General features: G+C 43.3%; 1 protein-coding gene across 3 annotated transcripts in view; it reads right to left on the bottom strand.

Moving 5' to 3' along the window:
* The window catches only part of PRLR (prolactin receptor), an 83,136-nt gene extending 65,405 nt beyond the window's left edge, over positions 1-17,731 (bottom strand). For 2 of the 3 annotated variants that reach the window (XM_035100528.2, XM_035100529.2), the window contains exon 1: positions 17,524-17,731. The gene's annotated coding sequence lies outside the window, so the exon portion shown is untranslated. Of the gene's footprint in view, positions 1-3,529; positions 7,036-17,523 lie in introns of those variants that run through there. The other variant, XM_035100530.2, reaches the window with a different exon arrangement.
* Positions 17,732-23,589: the final 5,858 nt, after the last annotated feature.

Raw genomic sequence — 23,589 nt, 5'->3', positions numbered from 1 at the left:
ATTTATATACCACTTCATGTCAAAATAGGCTTTTATATAATGTCCCTGCAGAACCAAATCTGAACTTAAGCCATTTGCAGAGCAGCAAAGCATCACCTCTGTCAAGGATTGAAGACTTCAGTTTCTGTGAATTGCAGGGCAAACTGACCTCCTGGACTAATGTGTGGTTTGGAACGTAATTATGCCAAGACTTTTGCATGTCTCTAAATTTTGCAATACAGTACTTGGCTCAGAAAAATGACAGAGCACATCTTTGATCTGACTGCCACTGTAGCTAAACAGGCGAGGCAGGTTTTGAGACAATATCTGTTTATCAAAGGCAAAAGTTGAGAAAAATATATATATACACACCACAAGCCGCAACCCATCTTCAAAACCACCTTCAACTGTCTGGGAAAATTATCCTCTGAGCAACCAGATACAACACTGTACAGAATGCAAATGCAATGCAGCTAGTGTGTACCTTTGTGGTCCAAGTGCCTTTGTAAATGGTGGGTTTTTCTTTTTCTTTTTGAGGAAACATGCCTCCTTTCTAATCATCCATGTGCCAAGAAACAATATTTACTATGTTTGTAAGAACGAATGTTATGTATTAAGAAAGAGAAAATTGATGTTGGAGCAAAGTGTTTCAAAGTTTGCCAAGTCAAAATATATACCGGTATTTAAAAAATGGAATGGAGTTACAATTAGCTACTGCAGGTATGAAATACTGGCAGTGTTTTTTCTGATATAATACACTGTGAATCTGCTTAATTGCATTTAAACACATACAGAGGCACACGCGTGCACGCACACACACACACACACCTTTTCACAATAGTTCCCAAAAGCTGACTCAGTTCTCATTACAGGTAGGTAGCCGTGTTGGTCTGAGTTGAAGCAAAATATATATAAAAAAATCCTTCAGTAGCACCTTAAAGACCAACTAAGTTTTTATTTTGGTATGAGCTTTCGTGTGCATGCATGCATGCACACGAAAGCTCATACCAAAATAAAAACTTAGTTGGTCTTTAAGGTGCTACTGAAGGAATTTTTTTATTTCAGTTCTCATTGCTATTCAAGTTTGCACAGCTATTGTGAATGTCACTCAACATGCATGCACACGAAAGCTCATACCAAAATAAAAACTTAGTTGGTCTTTAAGGTGCTACTGAAGGAATTTTTTTATTTCAGTTCTCATTGCTATTCAAGTTTGCACAGCTATTGTGAATGTCACTCAACATTACCTGAAACTGCAAGCCATTTCATTTCTCTGTTCCCAGTTCAGTGGAGCCTCACTTGTAGTTCAGTTCAGTAGTGGTACCTCTACTTACGAATTTAATGCGTTCCGAACGCACATTTGTAAGTCGAAAAAAATTGTAAGTCGAATTCCATAGGAATGCATTGGGAGAAAAAATTCGTAAGTTGAAGCAACCCTATCTAAAAATTCGTAAGTAGAAAAACTCCTATCTAAACCGCATCCAAGATGGCGGACGGAGCTCCATTCGTAAGTAGAAACATTTGTAAGTAGAGTTATTCGTAAGCAGAGGTACCACTGTAGTTTATTGTTCTAGCCCAGGCTTCCTCAAACTCGGCCCTCCAGATGTTTTTGACCTAAACTCCCATGATCCCTAGCTAGCAGACCAGTGGTCAGGGATGATGGGAATTGTAGTCTCAAAACATCTGGAGGGCAGAGTTTGAGGAAGCCTGTTCTAGCCAAAGACTATGACAAACTTGTCGCAATAATATTAATAAAATACAAAACATCCATCCATAATAAGCTGACATCCACTATGTAAGAGAGAGAAGATACCAGAGAAACCAACAAGCTTAAATTTAGCTTGATTTCAGATTAAACCTCTGTATCGCCAAAACAACTCATAGTGATTTGATCGAACTTCCTTTTCCTACTTTTTTTTGCAGCCAGTGCATACAAGACCATCCTGTATGTTACGAAGTTGTAACTATCCACAGGATTTGTCAATCAAAATCAGAAACCATAGAAGATGTGGCACAAATACCCTGTTTCTCCGAAAATAAGATGTAGCCATAAAATAAGCCATTGCAGGATTTTTAGGCATTCAAGGAACATAAGCCATACCCCGAAATAAGACATAGTGATAGGCGCAGCAGCAATGCCGGCCACATCAAGAGGAGGAGGAAAAAATAAGACATCCCCTGAAAATAAGCCATAGTGTAGGTTTTTTGAGGAAAAATAAATATAAGACAGTGTCTTATTTTCGGAGAAACACGGTACAGCACATCTCAAAGGTCATCCTCTTTGGCTCTTCTCACAGGACTTGTCCTGCCCATAAGTCTCGACTCCCAAGTTAAACTATTGCCAATAACACATGGGAGTTCTGGGAGTTTTGCCACCAGAATATTCTCCCAGAAGAAGGCGGCATAACCATGCAGGATCCATCAACCTCTGTGAATGTTCCGCCACCATCCATAACTCCCTGTGCCAGCATATCAGGCAGAAGGATTCTGCTTAACCTCATGTGGTCTGAGAGCTTGGAACAACCAGTCCAGACCTCTTTACACACAGTTCACATGGCAGACAGAGAAACAATAGGCTTGACTTCATTCCTCTCAAGGTGAGGGGGAGTAATCTTAGTGAAGCCAGGCAGGACAACTTATTCTATGGCATTAACCCCTTCATGCATTAATTAGACAAGCATTTTGGTTATACGAGGCTTGTTATCCTACATTGACAGCTGATTTGATTCTTCCAAATGTCCACTCTGTGCTCCTGTCCAGTGCAGGTGTCCCATCACTACCTTTGCTTATATCTTATATGATAGGAGATGCTGGGCTTTTATTTGTTTTGCACTGAGCAGCATTCAAAATTATGATCGCACAAGGACAGTGCCAATGACTGTTCTTCAATGTCACTCAGCTCCGAGTGTGGGGAGAGCCTGTGTAAACAGCAGAGATGGGCTACAGCAGAAGGCAGTCTCTTATAGCTATACCACTAAAGGTGTTATTCATATGGTAACTGCAGCTATCATTTGATACTCCAAGAGTGTGAATAAGCTTCTGCCATCGTTCATCATGTTATGAGTCACCACAAATCAAAGTATCTCTTCCCACCTCAGGGAAATAATTAGCCAAACAGGAGCCTATCTGCGAGAGGATAAAAAGATAAGAATGTGTGTTTTGCATCTCGCTAGCTGAATGATTGATGCTGCAAATAGTGTCTCAATTTTCTGTTTTCCTAATCTAAGCATCACTCATTCCCTTCAACTTTTCCCCATATGCCAAGTATTGCAAATTTATGGAGTGCAATCCAGCTCCTGCTCCACACTGATTTTAAGGGGGAAGGTATTCAAACCTTTAACATTAACATTTCTCGCTTCTGGCTTCCCTCAAGCCTTCAAGCTTGTAAATACTCTCATCAAGTTTGCTTTTAAAATAAATATTACAGATTTTCTTACAAGAAATAACCCAAATAACCAAACATGTATTGGAAGTCACCCCAGAATTGGCCCTGTTGAACCACAGGTCTCTCACAGCAGTCTATGCCACACTCAGAATGTTTCACACTAACCTGCTTGTAGCACAGAAATGTAGTTTTTCCTCATTCTGGCATCGTTCATATGCTTGTCCTCAGCATGTTGCTTTCAATCTAGATTGATCCTAGATCCTGCCGTCCACAAGGATGGGTGTAGTTACTTGATACAAATTTGGAAACCTTCCCCTTGATTAGGTTATGCAAGCCTTTTCCTTCCTGCACATGCCCCAGCTGAGGGAAGGAGGAAGTGATGATAACCATCTTGGTAAATGCCCACCCACAATGTCATTGGGCAGGGGTGGATAGAACTGCCGCTGCTGAGACGGCCAACTTTTTTTTCAAATGGATATGCAGTGGGGTAATGAGAAAATCAATTGTCAACGAGCTTTCATTTTTGGAATGGAACCTGTTTCTCAAGAACAGGGGTAGGCAACCTAAGGCCCGTGGGCCGGATGCGGCCCAATCACCTTCTCAATCCGGCCCACAGACGGTCTGGGAATCAGTGTGTTTTTACATGAGTAGAATGTGTGCTTTTATTTAAAAAGCATCTCTGAGTTATTTGTGGGGCATAGGAATTTGTTCATCCCCCCCCAAAAAAAACATAAGTCCAGCCCACCACATGGTCTGAGGGATGGTGGACCAGCCCACGGCTGACAAAGGTTGCTGACCCCTGCTCAAGAAGCACTTTCCGGGGGGCAATAAATACTGTATGCAATAGATCTAGATTGTTTGTGGACTATATAGAAGAAACGTGTGCTTCATTGAGTCTAAAATAAAATGTGCGTACACACTCTCAGAAATGAAAAAACAAACCGACAGAACTATAGAGGCTTTCTAAAGCATTGGTTCAGTTTGGTAGACCAAGTTTCATACTGCGTATATTTAGCCCAGAGAAGAGACAATTAAGAGACAAAAGCTAACAATTTTCAAACCATTTTTCAGCCCACTGTCATGGAATACCCTGCCAATAGAGATTCAGCAGGTGCCTTCTCTTTCAATCTTTAAAACGCAGGCTGAACACTCTTTTATTCTACCCAGCTTCTCTAAGCAACTAATAACACATCTTTCTGTGATTGATGGTCTTTAATTGATGGTCTCTGGTTTTAATTTGTATGTGTTTTTCTTATTAAAAAAACAAAGCAGTTTACAATAATAGCTATATATATTGTGGCATATAAATATTTTTAAATGAAATAAATGAAAAATATTTGAAGGACTGTCAAACCGATGGAGTTAATTTGATTCGACAGTGAGAACTAGAAGGGCATCCATCAGAGAAGATGTGGGGTTAGACTTGGTAACTTTTGAGGTCCCATCCAACTCTATTCTAACAAACCCAGTTCATTCAGAACTCCAAAATCAAGAAGGAAATTCTGATTAGGAGAGTGTATCAGAAGTTTTCCTAGTACTAAGGTTGAGACCTTCTACATTCTAAGTAGGTGCTAGTTTCTAACTCTAATTTATGATCTGGCCTGTCTTAAAGAGCTACGGCTGTCATTCACTTTCCCCATACAAACCCTGCTGAGCCACTAAATTGACTTCAAAATACCGCAAATGTAGGAGCACAAAGTCCTTTGGACTGGAGCCAGCAAGACCTTTTAAAGCTTACAAACTCATTTCACAGACAAATGCCAACAGTATATACATTTTTCTTGTAGATTCAACAGCTTTCTCTTGTTCCTCTAAAGGTTAACAAGGCTGAACAAGTATGGATGTGTCATCAAAATGGCAATATTACTGCATGCTTGACTCACTGGTACAAGAATTAAAGCTCCTTCCCTTATGTTCCGTGTGTGTGTGTGTGTGTGTGAGAGAGAGAGAGAGAGAGAGAGAGAGAGAGAGAGAGAGCTTTATTATCTCTGAGTGGGCAGTAGAACTAAGACATGTTGATTTTTGCACTGTATTCTGTAGTAAAATTGCTATAGTATCACACAAATACTTCTTTCTTTGATATTCTGATCAGATTAAAAATAATTGAAAGAACTTCCCTATACATGGCTGCCTTCAGATGGCTCGGGAGTCAGATAACTCCACACCCTCCAACATTTCTCTGATGAAAATTTGTTGTTGTTGTTGTTGTTTAGTCACTTAGTCGTGTCCGACTCTTCGTGACCCCATGGACCATAGCACGCCAGGCACTCCTGTCTTCCACTGCCTCCCGCAGTTTGGTCAGACTCATGTTCGTAGCTTCGAGAACACTGTCCAACCATCTCGTCCTCTCTTGTCCCCTTCTTCTCTCAATAAGGAGAGAGAGAGAGAGAGAGCATGTTCTAGGTTGCTATTGCCTCTTAATACAGTAAGGTGGCAAATCATGGTGGTGTTGTTGTTGTTTAGTCGTTTAGTCGTGTCCGACTCTTCGTGACCCTATGGACCATAGCACGCCAGGCACTCCTGTCTTCCACTGCCTCCCGCAGTTTGGTCAAACTCACGTTCGTAGCTTCGAGAACACTGTCCAACCATCTCGTCCTCTGTCGTCCCCTTCTCCTAGTGCCCTCCATCTTTCCCAACATCAGGGTCTTTTCCAGAGAGTCTTCTCTTCTCATGAGGTGGCCAAAGTATTGGGGCCTCAGCTTCACAATCTGTCCTTCCAGTGAGCACTCAGGGCTGATTTCCTTCAGAATGGATAGGTTTGAACTTCTTGCAGTTCATGGGACAATCAAGAGTCTCCTCCAGCACCATAATTCAAAAACATCAATTCTTCAGTGATCAGCCTTCTTTATGGTCCAGCTCTCACTTCCATACATCACTACTGGGAAAACCATAGCTTTAACTATACGGACCTTTGTCGGCAAGGTGATGTCTCTGCTTTTTAAGATGCTGTCTAGGTTTGTCATTGCTTTTCTCCCAAGAAGCAGGCGTCTTTTAATTTCATGACTGCTGTCACCATCTGTAGTGATCATGGAACCCAAGAAAGATGAAAATAGGGATGTCCAAAGGAAAAGAGGGGCATTCTGGGATTAAATCAGAAATGGAGATGGGTTCTGTAAATCTGAGATGTCCCTTCAAGGGTCTGTGGTTGTGAAGTTCCATTGTAGAAGCAGACTTAGCACTATTTTAGACACAAGCCAGATGATCCAAGGGGGCTGAGGATCAATCTGCATAAGTAGTTTGTGCTTCATTTCTGCACCTCCCCATATATACATTTCCATAATTACCCCAGAGCTATTTGCCTTTTGAGGCAGCTCATTTGGCCTGAATACAAAGGCCAGACTTCTCTAGAAGTCTCTCCGCTGTAGCTTATCTTCCCCATCTTTTATAATTTCTTAAAAGCAGAAACATGTGATAGATCAAATTCTAGGAAAACACATGCACACATTTGACTTTTGAAAGCTGCTTGGGAGGGTTCCAAATTACCCATCACAAATCAAGACCAGCCCAATCATAAAGCCCAGCTTTTCCTACTGCAGAGCAAGCACTGTCAGAGTTAGTGGTCCAGAGGAGAGTTTTGAGTAAGCAGGAAAGTACAGAGGTGGAGGAAGGTGGGGGCGGTGGGGGGCGCCATTCCTGAGGGGTGTGTGTGACAAAATCTTGACTGAGTCTGATCGCGGCCACACTGGATCCCACCCCCTAGCCTGGCCACCATGCCAGATCGCGTCCCCTGGCCTGGCCGGATCACACACCCCAGCCTGGCCACCATGCCGGATCATGCCCCCTGGCCTGGCCGTCGCAGTGGAGCACACCCCCTGGCCTGGCCGTCGTGGTGGAGTGCCCCCTGGCATGGCCGCCAGGCCAGATCGGGCCCTGAGTCCGGAGGCGGCAGGCAGGCAGGGGAGAGGGCGGGAGAGGCAGGTGAGCAAAAACAGAGGGGCAGGAATGGGTGCCCTGCTCCCCGTCCCTCCCTATGGACGGTTTGCACCACCCCAGGTGCCAGAGAGGCTTCCTCTGCCACTGGGCAAGTACGTGGATAAACAGATGAGTGAGTGGGCCCAGCCTCTTGTTTTGGGGCTGAAAATGATTTGGTCTGCCTCATATGCTGGGCTGTCCAAAACTCAGTGGCAATATCATCAATTGAAGTCAACGGAAGTAATCAATCTGGCTTGAACTCAAATACAGTCATAACTCTGTTTAAGTACGCTTCGGTTTGAGTACTTTCAGTTTAAGTACTGTGCTCCGTGGACCCGTCTGGAACGGATTAATCCACTTTCCATTACTTTCAATGGGAAAGTTCGCTTCAGGTTAAGTACACTTCAGGTTAAGTACGGACTTCCGGAACCAATTACACTCATACTTCAGGTTGAGTACTCCATGGACCCATCTGGAACGGATTAATCCACTTTCCATTATTTTCAATGGGAAAGTTCGCTTCAGGTTAAGTACACTTCAGGTTAAGTACAGACTTCCGGAACCAATTGTGTACTTAAACCGAGGTGCCTAACTGGTTTGTGAACTGAGCCAAATGTCTTTCATCAACAGTAGTGATAAATTGGTATTGACAGTGTTTATTTAAAACAAAGGGCTCCTTTATGGGGCTCCAGAGGAGGGCAGGAGGCCCTCTGGCAGGCAGTTTTAATGCAGTCAGGAGTTCTCAGTAAAACTATATTAGAACCTCTAAAAGGGAAAAAGACATATACCCCAGTATAATTAGCAGCAAAGCGGTATTTGAGATTATGTGGTGAAATACATTTCAAAATTCTTAATTATATTTTGGAACACCCCATGTTCGATCCACAAGCTTCAACTTAAGGACACAGTTCATCCTTCTTTCAGGCCTCAACTCTTAACAATTTCCTGATTTTCATACTCCTTCCGGTTAAAAAGTCAGACTGATCTACCTACTTCCTGCAATCTTTCTGATCTCTCTTCAGTTCCTCTGTAGCCTTTACCATACTCTCATCAGAACTGGGAGCAAATAAGTGGTATGGATCCTGACATAAATATAGGAAGGGCCTCTTGGTGTCAACTAACGAATGGGGTAGAAATTTGGTTTGGGTATGATTTTAATGTAAACCTGCCTAATTTGTGCTTTCCAAAACAGTGAACCAAAACACAGCTCTTCTTAAAAAAAAGAAAAAAGCTCTTCTCCAAATTTTGTGGTGCAGCTCTCCAACAAAGTAATGTGCACAAGAATGTGCATCTTAGTGAAAATATGAAAATTGCCTATATTAGGAAATATTGCTTGCAAAAAAAGTGTGTATCAAATGAAATTTGCACTAAAATGCTGATGAATTTAAAATTGCAAACTGACTCAGAAATGTGGAAAACTGGATTTAAGATTGGAAAAGTGAGAAACTAGAGATTCCTCTGTCCCTAGTGCTGATCCAGTAGGTCTTTAAACTAGAGAAATATACAGCCTTAATTATGGAAGATTCCTGTTGAGGATTTGTCTTCTTGACAGTCTGAGTTAATATTGTTAGCAGTGAGGTGGAAGAGCAGAGCAATTCCTTGCCAGCCAATGTTTTCATTTTTTGCATAAACTGATGGGCCCATAATTAATGGGAAAAACAGGCCATCCAGAAGCAGAGCAATCTAGCTCATCCACTGTGCTGGACTCCTTCCAGCAAAGTCTCTTTATTACACAAAAGTGGCAGCTCACCCATCTGTGACAAAGGATGTAAGTTGTTCCAATGAAAACGAAGGGATCCCATGCTGGGGAACACTTAAAGACCCTGTCAAACAGGCAGCCAGACAAGAGAACATGCTGTGCTTGTTGTGCCAAGATGACTGCCATGATCCTAGCTCAGTCAGAAAAGCATGAGGCTCTTAATCTCAGGGCCATGGGTTTGAGCCCCACCCTGGGCAAAAAGATTCATGCATGACCCTCACGGTCCCTTCCAACTCTACAATTCTATGATTCTAAGATATTATGGGGAGGAAGGGATGGACTCTGGAGTGGAAGAGGAAAGGCATGCAAGACCAACTCCCCCCCCCAAGCTGGAGGATGTGGTACTGCCATCATCTGGCTCAGATGACTCCACTGCAGAAGGAAGACCTGAGGCTCTCCTGCTCAATTGCAGCAGGAGGTTACTGGAGAAGGATGGTCACTTTTCAGTAGAGAACAGGTGGTGCTAACTATTAGACTGCACCTGCTACTGTAGAAAGGCTCCGTTTCAGTTTGTGACTTGCCCAAGCAACTTCACAGCTCTGCATTCCCCAGAACGCAGCATGATTCACTGCGATTTGCCTCCTGTCTGAAATTTGCCCTGCCTTATGCTCTGGTGGGGCCTTGCTGTGCTGCAGGGCACAACAAAGGCACACTTAAGAATGGAGAAGGGGAAGAGTAAAACGTAGTGTGTACCATTTTGCCTTATGGCAAAAGCGTATCTGTTGGGCAGAGATACGGTTTTCAGAAATATAGTGCTTCAGCTATACCAAGCCAGAGGCATTCTATATAGAAGAGGGCTACGTCTACTTCTGCTTCATTGACTATGCAAAAGCCTTTGACTGTGTCGACCACAGCAAACTATGGCAAGTTCTTAAAGAAATGGGAGTGCCTGATCACCTCATCTGTCTCCTGAGAAATCTCTATGTGGGACAAGAAGCTACAGTTAGAACTGGATATGGAACAACTGATTGGTTCAAAATTGGGAAAGGAGTACGACAAGGTTGTATATTGTCTCCCTGCTTATTTAACTTATATGCAGAATTCATCATGCGAAAGGCTGGACTAGATGAATCCCAAGCCGGAATTAAGATTGCCGGAAGAAATATCAACAACCTCAGATATGCAGATGACACAACCTTGATGGCAGAAAGTGAGGAGGAATTAAAGAACCTTTTAATGGGGGTGAAAGAGGAGAGCGCAAAATATGGTCTGAAGCTCAACATCAAAAAAACCAAGATCATGGCCACTGGTCCCATCACCTCCTGGCAAATAGAAGGGGAAGAAATGGAGGCAGTGAGAGATTTTACTTTCTTGGGCTCCTTGATCACTGCAGATGGTGACAGCAGTCACGAAATTAAAAGACGTCTGCTTCTTGGGAGAAAAGCAATGACAAACCTAGACAGCATCTTAAAAAGCAGAGACATCACCTTGCCGACAAAGGTCCGTATAGTTAAAGCTATGGTTTTCCCAGTAGTGATGTATGGAAGTGAGAGCTGGAACATAAAGAAGGCTGATCGCCGAAGAATTGAGGCTTTTGAATTATGGTGCTGGAGGAGACTCTTGAGAGTCCCATGGACTGCTAGAAGATCAAACCTATCCATTCTTAAGGAAATCAGCCCTGAGTGCTCCCTGGAAGGACAGATCGTGAAGCTGAGGCTCCAATACTTTGGCCACCTCATGAGAAGAGAAGAATCCTTGGAAAAGACCTTGATGCTGGGAAAGATGGAGGGCACAAGGAGAAGGGGACGACAGAGGACAAGATGGTTGGACAGTGTTCTCGAAGCTACGAACATGAGTTTGACCAAACTGCGGGAGGCAGTGCAAGACTGGAGTGCCTGGCGTGCTATGGTCCATGGGGTCACGAAGAGTCGGACACGACTAAACGACTAAACAACATTTCATATTTGTTGGGGATACCTCACTCAAGGTGGCTACCACCTGATTCCCAGGGACACTTGGGTTGCTTCCAGGTGACCTGTTTATTGAGAATTCATCCTGATTTGTTTGTGGGGAGGTTAGAAGACATTGCATCAAATATATTTTATTTCCCACTTCCCGGTGCATTTTCCTCATCACCTTCCTTATTGCAAAAAGTCTCATCTTTTGGGCAGTTTTGTTGTGCAAGAGCTCGAAACCAGCTTTAATTGCACAACCTGAATTTGCTGCTATGTGACTGAACTCCACCCAAACACAGCAACAGTCTGGAAGCATCCTTCGGAAGCAAATCTTCCACCGAGACCAGCACTTTGCCATTTCCAAAATGGAATGGTACTTCCACACTTCCAAGTGTGAGACCTAAACTAATCTTAACCAGCTGGTGAATGGCAGATAATACATTTAACATCAAGAACAACAACATCTCCAGCCCATGTGTACATGAAAACAAAAAATGGAAATACCTTTACCTTCCCATCCCAGCTCCTTCAATCTGTTCCCTTCAAGTCCTATAATCAACTGGTTGCAAGACCTGCAGCTCCAAATCCTCAGATGAACTCATTTTAAATGAATTTGTTAAACCACTTGTAGGATGCCCATGGCTCATTTAGATATCAGTTTGATCAGGCAGCAGTGCCAGCTTTAAACATATGGTAGGTGATGGCATTCATCGCACATTTACATGCCAGATATTGCTCACTGCTTAGACTTGTTTGTGTGGTGTAGGCAATCCACTCTTCTGCCCTGGAGAAAGGGAGTGTCTCAGCACTAGGGGACTAATCTCTCTAAAGAAGGCTGAAAGAGTCTCGTGATATTCTGCAACTTGGAGGCTCGCTTGTGGAGAAGAAGATAGTGGGGCTGTCTACACATGATGTATGCCTGATTCACACATGCATGATGCATGTTTGGTGTCATCATGCAGTTTCACATTGCTTAATAACTTGCGCACAGAACGAATCTAAACCGTGAAAGATCCCTGAAATGAGATGTATATAGAATTAAAGTGAAGAATATAAATTATAGTGAAGCTAAACTAATTGATGTACTGTATAAATACTCAAAAAAACATAAATTACTCAAACCTTAAAGAGTTGCCGGCTAAAAGTCTCGTTTCACTGTAAATAATTTATCAGTTTCCTCAGAAGGAAAAGGGAACTTATAAACATTTGTAAAGAGTCAAAGTCACTTTTCAAGTATTCAAGATAAAGGGAGGATTTATGAACTTTAAGAAGAACAAAAAAATCTCCCAAGCAGTCAGGGGGTAAATTACCCAGAATATAAAGTCTAATTTTGCTTAAACCAAAAGGTTAAAGAACCTATAAGAAAATTCAAAGCCAAGATATCATAGCTTGTGGGAAAGATTCAGCAAACTTGCGCAGCATCATAGATGCCGTATTCCAAAGAACGTTGAGGGGGCTCCACACAATGCCCTGAAGTTGCATTTGCAACGGCTCCGTGTTCAGCCTCAACAATGCAGAAGGGGGTCTATTGAACGTTTCCCAAGACAATAATGCACACTCACACTGCAAAGAACTCATAAGCCACCTACTGTCAGCAGCCAGGAACATCATAACCAGACACTGGAGGGACCAGTCAGGAGTGAACATAGACTACCAGTACCAAACTGTATGGTAAACAGCCCTACTAGAAAAGTTAAATCAATAAATTGAAACAAGCACGGGGACCCATACAAGAGGACTCTCCTTTACTGCATACATAGCCCAACAAGGTGAAAACAGGAACCCACAGCAACCCAGCATATAAACTGATAAGGCTAACTTGACCCAACAACCCCTCCCTCTCACACACGCAAACAAAACTCACTGCAGTCAACTGAAGGCAAGCAACCAGGTCTTGGGGCCCCCAACTTCTCTTAATGCCAATGAAAACAAACGAATGGAAAAAGAACCTACCCACGTGACGCGGACACCGAAACCTTTGACATACATTGTATAAGGGAATGAACATTTAATATCCCCCCCTTACCCCCTGCTCTCTCCCCACACTTCTCTTCTCCCCCAACCATACAGTATACTGTTTGCAACATTAATGTCTCACATCGAATATAACTGATCTGTAGAAAGGATTCTATGAACGGAAAATAGAGATGCCTTATGTACTTTTGTAACCCCAAAAAAACCTTTAATCAAAACAAATTTTAAAATAATGAGGTCCTCAGAAAAAATAATGGCTCCTCAGAAAAAAAACAAAAGATTGAGGGGGGCCCAAAAGCATCAGCTCCCTGCAGCCCTTGTGCAGCATAGAAGCAACTTTGTGACACAGGAAATCCAGCTCAACTCTGGGCTTCTGCCACGAACTCACTAGGCATCCTTAGGTAAGGCACTCTTTCAGCCTCAGTACTACCTCTCCCATCTGTAATATGGGAATATTAGTGACAGCTTACAGAGCCGATATAAGAATTGCAGAAATGATGAACGTCAGGGGCACAAATTGTGGAAGTGAGAGTTGCTCTTCCCATCCCCTGAAGATATCTCATAACACAGACTATGAATGGCAGGGCAGGGCAGGGCAGGGCAGGAAGAGACATTGTAGACTCATACAGGTTGCACACACACACACACACACACCCCAAATGCTATCCAGCAAGCGATGGGCTGCAGCAATCCTGTGCATCACACAAATGCATCTAATTCCCTAAGGGCCATTTCATACATTTAAAAAAAGGTAAAGGACCCCTGACAGTTAAGTCTAGTCACAGACGACTCTGGGGTTGCGGCGCTCATCTCGCTTTACTGGCCGAGGGAGCCGATGTTTGTCCGCAGACAGTTTTACTGGGTCATGTGGCCAGCATGACTAAGCCGCTTCTGGTGAAACCAGAGCAGCGCACACAAATGCCGTTTACCGTCCCGCCAGAGCGGTACCTGTTTATATATTTGCACTAGTGTGCTTTCGAACTGCTAGGTTGGCAGGAGCTGGGACAGAGCAATGGGAGCTCACCCAGTCGCGGGGATTCGAACCGCTGACCTTCTGATCGGCAAGCCCAAGAGGCTCAGTGGTTTAGACCAGTGGTCCTCAACCCCCGGGCCACGGACCGGTACCGGTCCATGGATCAATTGGTACCGGGCCACCCAAGGAACATTAAATACAATTAAATTAAAATTATTAAATCAAAACAATCTAAATAAAATATAAGCAATCAACGCCCCCCCCCAGCGGGCCGCAGTAAAATTATCAAATGTTGACTGGTCCGCGGCGATAAAAATGTTGGGGAGCACTGGTTTAGACAACAAACCCACATTTCTCGCCTGATGTACTTAACAGAGACCTGCCGCTAATCCCACCACTGTCTTGAGAGTGCACTGGTGTGATGCATATATTTTCGAACACCTCTTTGATAGGAGCAAATAGACACAGGGTTTAGGGACAGTTGTGAAGCAAAGCTATAGTGGTCAGGGCGAGGGAGAAAGCGATTTGCAAGGGAGAAGCAGCCAGTGGGAAGAAGGGTGCTCAACCCTTCCACCACCCACCATGTTCCCTCTGCAATCCCTTCCCCCAGGTGCTGTTCCTTGCAACGTGTCAAAACACTGCAATTGGGGGAAGGTACAATTTGAAGCATTGCATTGACATCCTCTAAGGTCACCCCCCAGACAGACAGCATTTCATGGGAGGCATTCAAGGAAACACATGCTGGAAATTTAGGTTGGCACAATTAACATGGAATAAAGTGCTTTGTCACCCTAGCAGAACAAATCCACTTTACAAAAAAAAGATAGATATGGATTCTTTGTGGTTGAAGTGTTGAAGAAGTACACAGAAAAGTGTAGGATGAATGGATGGTTAACGAGACGCTTTATAACCATCAGACAAGCAAATCAGGATGTCTGACCATCCCTGCAGAACCTTGCCACAATCAAATCAGAACAAATGCTCAGTAAAGTCTAGACACAGTCTAACCTCTGCATGAGCTTTGAGTTAGCAAATCAGGATGCATGCACAGTAAGCAGGTTGTGTTAAGGAGCCCTAAAGCAGGCATAGGCAAACTCGGCCCTCCAGATGTTTGGCCTACAACTCCAATGATCCCTAGCTAGCAGGACCAGTGGTCAGGGATGATGGGAATTGTAGTCGAAAAATATATGGAGGGCCGAGTTTGCCTATGTCTGCCTTAAAGCAACTCCCCCTTCCCTACAGATGAGATTTAAATCAGATTCGTGCCAATTGATCTAGAATGCAACTAGATCTAGAATGCCTGCACCCCAAAGTTAGATACATATTGACTGGAGCACATAACTAATATTCCTTGTCTCTTCCACCCCACAGTAACACTCACACCTGGAACAGTACAAGAGAGGCTCAGATGCATTTTTAAATCTCTTGTGGAAATGCTCGGTCCATGTCATTATTACCTTCCTACATAGCAACTGCTATGCCATAAAAGATTCACCCTAGTGTGACAAAAGTTCAATTTAACCATTCTAAATCAAACTTGCTTAACATATTATCATCATATCACCTCTTTTTAAAAACAAGAAGACTCCATAATGCAAGTAATTTGAAAGTAAGCAAAACTCCCATCTTGGATTTGATTTAATTTAATTGTACGCAGCATCTGGCTTTTCAGCTACAATGGTTCAAAGGAGATCTAATCAAATCTGGAGTTTTCCAGGACCCGGGGAAACTGTCCTAATGGAGAAACATGGAAAAGAAACCTCAAAGAGAAAACCAATCATCTGAAACAATATTAGGAAAGGCGGGGCTCTGAAGCTAAATAAGAAGAACCATTATCTCTCTTTTTTCAAAGCTTACATACAAATCACTGAAGTCTGGACATTCCTAGTGTGTGTGCAAACACTCACATCCATCCACAAACCTTATGGAGCACATCCATCATTTAGAGTAGGGGCAGCCTATGATGCTGCCCTCCAAATGTTGCTGGACTTCAGATGCAATCATTCCTGACCGTTGGGCTGATGGGAGCTGTAATGTGGTGCCTGCCAGATGTTTGCTGAATTACCTTTCATTGTAATAATATGCTCAGAAAATGCTCTGGGGGGTGGGGGGAATGACATTGTAATAGCAGTATTTCTTTATTGAACTTATACCCTGCACCTTCTCTCAAAGCAGCCCAGGGTGACATACTAAAACAATACAATTAAAACAGTTTTCCTAAAAGCAATCGCCTACTCTGAACTAATAATCTGAAGGTTCCCAGGATTTTCAGCCATCAGGTGCCCAAGTAAGTTTTTAATATTCCTAAAAATTCAACAGTGAAGGAGACACTGAGTGCATTTGAAAATGACACTGGCCTTTCAAGTGATACACAGAGGAATGGTCTGTATGTTTATCAATATCTCCCCGTGCATCTTCATGAATGATATTAGACATGCACACAAGCATCCAACTCTTTCTCCTTCACACCTCTGTGTGGGGAAAAACCATGGGTGCAGCAATCTTAAGACTGAAAGAGCTGCAAGCTATAAATGATTTGCCTACAGCGGCCATCAAAACTTAAGCAGAATTGGAAGTATTCCTAGCAGAGGCACCAACTTCTCAAGATGATTGGGGGGGCGCAATGCAACATTGTGATGTCACATAAGGAGCCAGGGGGGGAGCCAAACACCCTCTGAGCATTGAGGGGACCCAGCCCCCTCAAAAACATGGGGGGAGTGATTTGCCCCACAGGACCTGGCACATTTGATCCATAGAGAGAGCGTTCCAGAGTAGCTTGAATGCCCAGGAAAAACTGAAAGTTTGTGCCTGTCCCCCAAATATCTCCAGGGGAAGTACCTGGTAGCTTCCTTGGACCATGGCCAGAAAGGTCCACTCTCTAGTCCAGGCATAGGCAACCTTGGCTCTCCAGATGTTTTGGAACTACAACTCCCATGATCCCTAGCTAACAGGGCCAGTAGTCAGGGATCATGGGAGTTGTAGTTGCAATACATCTGGAGAGCCAAGGTTGCCTATGCCTGCTCTAGTAACCACTCACAAGGTGGGGAAACATGGAGGAAGGTCTCCGATGATGACTGCAATGTTCAGGAAGACTGGGGAGGTGAAAAGCAGCTGTTAGTTCCACATGTACCTTTGGAGGAGCTGTGTGTTTTTCACCTCCAACTTATTTTCATTGGATGTTAAGTCTGAGGTCATGAAGGCAGTTTCAGCAAGTTCAAGTGACACCCATATGGGGTGCAAAAGGTGAGTGGCATCACGAGATGCCTACAGGTACAATGTGTTTTTTAAAAAAACCAAAAAAAACCCCACAACAACCCAGAAATGCCTCCTAAACGATTGGAGGAAGTCAATACAGCCTCACAAATTATTATGCAAACAGTTCGAGCAACAGGTCCTTGCTTTCTGCTGTTTTTAGCAGAGCTCGCCAAACTAGCAAACGATTAGATCCTTAACCAGCTGATGATGATCACACACACCGTGCTGTTTTATAACACTTTGATATTCGTTTTATGAAGGTACAAAGAGCTTCCCTTGCTCCGTCAGTAAAATTACAGACCATGTTATATTGTACGTACATTTAAAAGGCAACCTCTCTATTTAAAAGAACAGACCAGCTGTAAGATTAGGTTAAAACCACAGTACTCACACTTGAGTAACAAAGTCTGGTTCAATCCATGCCAGCTCGGGAAAGGCTTCCTGGACGGGGAAAATTAAAACCCAGTGTTGGTAAGAGAGTTTTCAACTGATTCAGTAAATCCAGAGAGAAAGCAAGACCCGGGAGAAACGAAAGGAGCACAACCACAGGCAGAACGAGAAAATCTGTACAGTTTGGAGCTTAGAGCCTTAGATATTCAGCCAATCATCTCGGTGGGAAATGGAGGAGGAGCCAGGATTGCAACATTAATGTTCCTTGCTGCAGGCAAAACAATGATTTTCTTCACTATGCTAAATGTCCTGAGACTGACAGCTTTACAAGGTTACAGAGGACAGATTACATGGATGTAGCAATGGAGACATATTTTAAGCCTCAGATTTACATTTTTAAGGTGCCTGTGTTTATGTCCAAGTGCATAAGAGAAACTTGTGCGTATGCTTTTAAATTCACCGTCGATGTACTTTCCCTACAAAGGGCTTGCAGACGTCCATATGCACAGCAGGAAAAACCATACACATGAGAAATAGCAAAGCCTTTCGAATCTGAAAGGGGCTGGCAGTGGTTTGTGTGCCATTTTGCACTAATGTGAAAGGAGCAGGACTAGAATTTATCTGAAGAGGCTTGACAGAGATTCTGTCAGTGAGGGAGGGGGGGAAACAGCCACAGCTGTCAGCACCGGACAGAATTTTTGCCAGGATAATCAGGTAAGTTTTGTTCACCCAAGTAGCAGAATTGTGTGTCATAGGAGCCATTTTCAGATATGGATGTCATGGAACCCTATAGAGAAGTGTGAAAAGAAGGGATCAGAGGAACTTAATGCCCCAATCCCTGTTCATTAGCAAGTCTGAAATAATATGTTTATACATGGAAGATTCTCTCCTTGCACACAAGAACTATGAAAAAGGAGGTAAATCCACAGCTGTATAATACCTTTATTTGTAGGACCAACCTAATTGTAACAAAGCTGTGGGTAAGCTTTTTGGTTCTCCAGAACTGTCTATCAGAAACTACTGGCCCAGGTTCAAGGTTCTTGTGTTAATTCACAAAACCCTAAATAACTTGGGCCCAAGGATCCACCTCAATCACTGAGATCCTTTGTTGGGTGCTATGGACTAACTGGACGCAAAGGAATGGTGGGAGGAACCAGTTGGGGAACCACCAAGGGGAAAAGGACCAGAGCCCAGGGATTGGTGGTGGGACAACAATGAGTGGTCACAGAGAGAAGAGGAAGAAGACTGGGTGGCGGTGGCGGAAGCTGAAGGAGTAACAGTGAGAAGGGAGTCTGTGGCAGGTAGAAGTCCAGAAGCTGGACCAGAAGGCCCAGAGGCAGAAGCTGAAGCAGGAGGGTGGCAGAACAGAGGCAAGAGGCAGAGATGAGTCAGGCTGGTGAAATGTCATGGATGTCTCCCCCTCCTGCTGTGACCCTTAGAACCAGAAGAGGCATGGAAAGGGCAGAGGAGAGGTTGGCCATGTGCAGGTGCAGTCTCAGATTGCTTGAGAAAACCATGGAGAGGAGGAGGCTTAGGCAACTGTGGGGAGGTGGGGACCTTCAGTCTCAGCAACTGTTTCATGGGGACAAGACCTACCAGAGGTGAGTTGCTTTTCTTCATTAGGCCTGACACTACTGTGCAGAACATGTTTTTGCTATTAAAGCGTTAACTCCAACATGCACAGTGTGATTTATTGCAGGCTTGCTCCTAACAATGGGGCACTTCTGGTGGCTCCCCATGCCTCTCAGGTTCGGTTGACTTCCATTAGGGGCCAAGTCTTTAGCGTGGCAGGCCCTGTCCCATAGAACTCCCTGCCAGCAAAGATTCGGCAGGAACCTCTTCAGATTTTTTTTAGTTGACCAGTATTTACAGATGCTTTATTGATGTTTTTGGTTATGTTTTATAAATATTTATGAATTGGTTTTATGATGTCTTGTATGTTGCAAGCTGCCTTGGTATCCTTTATGAAACTGCAGATTATAAATATTTAAATAAAAATATTATCAGGTTAAGCGGTACACAAAGCAAAGGGAGGGGGATGAGGAAAAAAGAAAACAGTACAAAATTTAGGCTGGATGCTACAGTCCTAAGATTTGCATTTAGACTCCATTCCAAGATGGAGCTTGCAGAAGGAATTGGTGCTGCATATATGGAACCTGGGATATATTAGGAACCTGGGATAAACAAGCAGTGATTGATCCTCGTCTTTGATAAAATAAAGCCTGGTTGTTACTCAGATCTTTCTCATGCCTTCACTAACCTGTGTGCTTTGTTTATGGTGTGAGACACATCTGGGTGACAGTCAGGCTTTAATATTTTCAAAAATGAGATCACTTTTTAATGAACTGAGACAAAAATGGGTCTCGGGTGTTGCTCCTTTTTCCTGTCGTTCTGAAGTCTCCAGGGCCCCCACACCAACTTTCTGCCAGCTACAAGCAGCAGAACCTGTGACAGTTGCCCTCCCATCATAGCAGAGTCCCATCAGTACCAAAGACTCTCCCTTCCAGGCATGGAGGCTGGTGGGGCCCTAACCTATGTCCCGTCCTTATTTCCTTCCCAAAATGCCAACACTAAGGGACAGAATTGTACCCTAAGTAACTTCAAGTGTATTGGCTCACATTTGCCCAGTGCAACCCCTACGCTCTTCCTTCCTATGAACTTTAGTTTTAATTGATCGATTCATTACATTTTTTAAAAAAATCCCACCCTTCCTTTAAAACGTATTTATACTGCATCTTTTCATTAAAAACAAAACCACAAGATGGCTTCCATTTAACTAGAAATCTATAACAGACTTAAGGACATAATAGATACTACTCAAGAGGCCTCCTCCTTGATCTCTGTGCTTGATGCTGCAATCGGAAATTAGGAATGACGGGCATTGATTTGTATAAATTGTGTATTAATGGTTTTATAATGATGGAAATAAAGAAAAAAAGATACACAAAATATGATCAAATCATTGTGAAATAAGATGCAACAATCAATAAAAACAGAACCACAGAAAAGATCTGATTGTCAGTTATTACCTGTTTTTCCTTCTCTATGCAGCCCCTGTCAAAAAGGACACTGAAAATGAATCTAAGAGCTATACTGGTCCATATTGGAAACTAGGAAACTTCCATTTCAAAACTAGGAGTCCTGGTAGACCACAAGCTTGACATGAGTCAACAGTGTGATGCAGCAGCTAAAAAAGCCAATGTAATTCTGGGCTGCATCAATAGGAGTATAGCATCTAGATCAAGGGAAGTAATGGTACCACTGTATTCTGCTCTGGTCAGACCTCACCTGGAGTACCGTGTCCAGTTCTGGGCACCACAGTTCAAGAAGGATAGTGACAAGCTGCAACGTGTTCAGAAGAGGGCAACCAAAATGGTCAAAGGCCTGGAAACGATGCCTTATGAGGAACGGCTTAGGGAACTGCGTATGTTTAGCCTGGAGAAGAGAAGGTTAAGGGGTGATATGATAGCCATGTTCAAATATATAAAAGGATGTCATATAGAGGAGGGTGAAAGGTTGTTTTCTGCTGCTCCAGAGAAGCAGACATGGAGCAATGGATTCAAACTGCAAGAAAGAAGATTCCACCTAAACATTAAGGAAGAATTTCCTGACAGTAAGAGCTGTTCAACAGTGGAATTTGCTGCCAAGAAGTGTGGTGGAGTCTCCTTCTTTGGAGGTCTTTAAGTGGAGGCTTGACAGCCATATGTCAAGAATGCTTTGATGGTGTGTCCCGCTTGGCAGGCGGTTGGACTGGATGGCCCTTGTGGTCTCTTCCAACTCTATGATTCTATGTATTCTAATTGGTTCCAAATGAAGCGGTAAGTGAGTTGGGGGGGAAGAGTTAGCAGCCGAAGCCAGTTCCATTCAGCTGATTGCAGCCCCTGGGAACTTGTGAGCAAGACTTGTAAACATGGGCTTTTGTGAGGGCATTTAGTGGAGGTGTTTAAGGGGGACAATGCTGTCATGGTGTATGGAGGACCAAGGGACATGGATAGCGAGGGAGCTGCCTAGTGACTTGCAACACCTGCAACTCCTGCCTGAGAACGTTGCAAAACTACACCTGATAAGCTGACCCTGTGTTGTTATTGGCTCAAAAGTTTAATGGTGTTTTATTATCCGTTTTTGTTAATATGTGTTGTAATGTGTTTGCTAAACTGTGTCCATTTTCTACAAGGAAGCTGCAATTGTGTTTTGCACACCTGGGACAGATGTGTGGTTTTTTGAAGAGGGTAATGTCATGAGTTTATGGGTGACTTGATTCCCTTAAATTCCTGGGTCTAATGGGTGCTGGATCCAATAGGAGTTGAATTAATACTAATTAAATTAAGTAATAATTAGTTGAGTTGTCTTGTGCTGCCCTAAGGAGAAGGCGCAACTGCCATCACCACTCCAACTCCAAAGGCTAGTCCAGGCAAGGCTTCTCTCAATGAGGGAGCCTGTCATGGGGGCGCCTCATCGCGCCCTCTCAAAAAATGTGCCCGGGGCCATAGCCCCCCACCAATGCACACAAATTAAATGTGTTTAAACTGCAAGCTTGCTGTAGATTAAAATGCTCTAGCACAACAATGGCACCTTTAAAAGGGGAATACATACATGTATTTCCCTCTGCATTTGTCAGGGGTAGATATCGGAACACTCCCAGAGACAAGAGATACTGTAGATGTTCTCTGAATGTGCCGGATAGTGTAGAGCATATTCTCTTTCATTGTCCACTGCACAGCATGCTGCGTGAACGTGTATTTTCCCCCCTTCTGGGTGCTCTGACACCGCAGCATGGTGGAAATGTCGGATTCTGCCTGTCTGACATTGATAAGGTGACTGCGGGAGTAGCTGAGTTTTTGGCAGCAGTGTCTCAAGGAGTAGTTTAATAGGAAGAAATATCAGATTTTATTTATATATATATATATACATGCAATTAGTATCTGCAGTTTACTGTATGCATTTTAAATACTTTTGTATGTGATTCTTTTTTCTTGCGATTCTGTTTGTAAAATGCCTAATAAAGGTTTGATAGTAAGACCTTTAAAAAACAAACAAACAATAAACCTTTTGCAGTTAGAAAAGTGACAGGGTAGTACACCAAAAACTCTAGGATAAATGTCTGGTGAGAAATTGCATAACTATCTGTGCAGGCAAATCAGGATAAATACTCATTGTCATATAATCTCCCTGCAAAGAAATCTGATCAAATGCTCAAAGAAGAGCATTCAGATCACCAAGTTCAACTTGTTTATTGAACATTCACCCCGATTTGCTTGCACAAAGCTTCCTGCAATAAATAAACTCTGCTTAAACTTTACACAAGACCATTGGGGTGTATGCTCAATAAACTAGTCATCTGGAGGAGCCCCAGGATAGCTGTCCTTGTACATTTCTTTTCCACTGTTTTGCATCCATGTGAAGTGGTCACCCTAAGAATAGACTGACCCAAACACCACTGGGGTGTTAAGAACCAGCATGAGATGAAAAGCTAAAGGTAAAGGACCCCTGATAGTTAAGTCTCGTCATGAACGACTCTGAGGTTGCAGTGCTCATCTCACTTTACTGGCCTAGGGAGCCGACGTTTGTCTGCAGACAGTTTTTCCAGGTCATGTGGCCAGAATGACTAACCCGCTTCTGGTGAAATGAGAGCCGCACACGGAAACGCCGTTTACCTTCCCGCTGTAGCGGTACCTATTTATCTACTTGCACTTTGGTGTGCTTTCAAACTGCTAGGTTGGCAGGAGCTGGGACCGAGCAAGGATCGGCAAGCCCTAGGCTCAGTGGTTTAGACCACAGCGCCACCTCAGTCCATTTTGCTTTCCCTCAAGTTTGCATTTTTCCAATCTTAATCTCAATTCCTCACATTTCCGTATCACTTGATGCATTTTTTTGGTACTCAATACGTGGATGGAGAATTGCATTGCAACATTTGGAGAAATGTGAATTCTGAAGGATAACTGTGTTTCAATTCCTGTACCATTTCAGAACATGCGAATCATGGTAAGATTGGTTTTAAATGCAAACTGCATCAAATGTCTTCCCCCTGCCCAATCTCTACTTGAAACTAGTATGTACATTTAAGCTT

The sequence above is a fragment of the Zootoca vivipara genome, chromosome 11 (genome assembly GCF_963506605.1).
Source record: "Zootoca vivipara chromosome 11, rZooViv1.1, whole genome shotgun sequence".
Lineage (NCBI taxonomy): Eukaryota > Metazoa > Chordata > Lepidosauria > Squamata > Lacertidae > Zootoca > Zootoca vivipara.
Note: the sequence above shows the minus strand (reverse complement) of the source record. Positions and strands in the feature narration are given on the sequence as shown.